The sequence below is a fragment of the Vidua macroura genome, chromosome 7 (assembly GCF_024509145.1).
Source record: "Vidua macroura isolate BioBank_ID:100142 chromosome 7, ASM2450914v1, whole genome shotgun sequence".
Lineage (NCBI taxonomy): Eukaryota > Metazoa > Chordata > Aves > Passeriformes > Viduidae > Vidua > Vidua macroura.
Window position 1 is genome coordinate 40383753 of NC_071577.1, and position 2513 is coordinate 40386265.

Consider the following 2513-nt stretch of genomic DNA (forward strand, 5'->3'; position numbering starts at 1 on the left):
TTCCAGAGGGGCACTCGTGCTCTGTGCGCGGGATTCCCATCGTCACAAAGGGCCCCGAGCCAGGGAAGTGTTCCAGGACACGCTGGGACAGGGCTTGGAGCAGCCCGGTCTAGTGGAAGGTCCCTTGGCAGCGGGGTGATACTGGGTGATCTGTGGCGTCTCTTCCAACACAAAGCATTCCATTGTTCTAAGGCCTGGCTCTGATAAAGCTCTGATCCTCAAAAAGAACCTAACTTCAGGTGGGCGGAGGGGAAAGGCAGCGCTTGTCCCTTCACAGCCACCGCCAGGGGCTCGCTCTGCTGCTGTCAATAGCTCACGTGTTTGTCTTTTGTCTTGCTGATGGGTAATAATTTTCCGAGCGAGCTTAGGGAGCAGAGACTCTTTTATTAAAACTAATAAGGGAGGGAGTCACGGGCCTTTAAAAATCACTCAGGAAATTATTGCTGACAAGTCTTTCTTGCCTCACCCCTCAGAAGGAACGCGGTGAGGAGTTGGGATGTTCTGCATGACGTCAGCTCATGGATTTGCAGCCAGGTATGCTCAGGACCCCCAGGTTTTACAGTGTCCTGCAGCTTCACTGGAGGTAATAGAAGCTCCAAGTGTGCATTGTTTCAAATGTCTAATTTTGTCTAAATATGGCCAAAATCACATACCGGGGTGAAACATTTTGGGTGCTTTTTAGCACCTGCTCAAGTGCTAAAAATACAAATCCTGAGAAAAAGTGGAAACAGCTCTGGCCCTGAAAAGAGGGAAGAGCCAAGTGCTGGTCCTGCTCCTGGACACATCAGGTGGGTTTGCAGGGGTCCCTCTTCTTCCAGCTGTGTGATGAAGACAAAGCACGAGACCCCTCTGCCCTGGTGCAAACCTCCCCTGCTGCAGCCCAGGCAGCTGCAGCACACAGGAGAGCAGGGATCTGCAGCCCTGTGCTCCCAGCCGGCTCCTGGGCTGCAGGGAGCCACAGCCTGACAGACGCTGAGCTTTTCTGCAACGAGCAAAAAACCTCACCCGTCCCTACCGAGACTGTATCTCCTGATCTCGCATATCTCTGTCAAAAAGAGAGAGCTTATCTTGGCCCAGCACAGAGCCCTGTCCCCGGGTGGATTGGCCTGGTGGTTCATTCCCTGCACAAATCTGGACCGTATTCCAGTGTGAATTAACCCAGGTTTTGCTCCCCACTGCCGCTCCTCAAGCCCCTTCCCTTCCCCGGGGGCAGGGGACATCTTTCCCCTCCCAGCCCCGGTGTTCCCCATGGCCCCTGAGCCCTGTCCCCGGCTGGGAGCTGCTGTGCTGGGGGCTCGTTCTGGGCCACCCCGAGCCCACAGCTGCTGTGCTGCTAGGGGGTCAATCTGGGCCACCCTGAGCCCACAGCTGCTGTGCTGGGGGCTCGTTCTGGGCCACCCCCGAGCCCACAGCTGCTGTGCTGCTGCTGCTGGCTCGTTCTGGGCCACCCCTGAGCCCACAGCTGCTGCTGCTGGCTCGTTCTGGGCCACCCCGAGCCCACAGCTGCTGTGCTGCTGGGGGGTCAATCTGGGCCACCCTGAGCCCACAGCTGCTGTGCTGCTGCGGGCTCAATCTGGGCCACCCCTGAGCCCACAGCCGCTGTGCTGGGGGGTCAATTTGGGCCACCCTGAGCCCACAGCTGCTGTGCTGCTGCTGGCTCGTTCTGGGCCACCCCGAGCCCACAGCCGCTGTGCTGCTGGCTCGTTCTGGGCCACCCCGAGCCCACAGCTGCTGTGCTGGGGGGCTCAATCTGGGCCACCCTCAGCCCACAGCCGCTGTGCTGGGGGCTCGTTCTGGGCCACCCTGAACCCACAGCCGCTGTGCTGCTGGCTCGTTCTGGGCCACCCTGAACCCACAGCCGCTGTGCTGCTGGCTCGTTCTGGGCCACCCCGAGCCCACAGCTGCTGTGCTGCTGGGGGCTCGTTCTGGGCCACCCTGAGCCCACAGCTGCTGTGCTGCTGCTGGGCTCGTTCTGGGCCACCCTGAGCCCACAGCTGCTGTGCTGCTGCTGGCTCGTTCTGGGCCACCCTGAGCCCACAGCCGCTGTGCTGGGGGCTCGTTCTGGGCCACCCTGAGCCCACACAGCCGCCTCCTGCTGCTGCAGAGGCCGGAGGAGCCCGGGGCTCCGTTCGCAGCCCCCCGCGGGTCTGAGGCAGCGCTGAGCTCTGCCCGTGTGCAGGCTGCGCTCGCATCCATCGCGTGGGGAACCTAATAAAGACGTGATGGGGGAAATGACAGAAAGACCAGTTTCTTGCAATATTGTTGCACTTTGCACTATTAGAGCAATCTTCTGCGGAGAAAAGACCACGACCGTGTGTGGCCACATCCATTTCCATCCCGAGCCAGAAGCGCTGCCCGCGTCCCCCGGGGCTTTCCCGGCTCCCCCTCCCTCCCTGCCGGGGTTCGCCTCCATCCTCTGCCCTCTCCTGGTTTTGCCCATCCGGGGCTTTGCCTCCTGCGCTGCTTCACAGCTGGATTGGCACCCAGGCAGAGATGTGATTTCTCCTTCATCC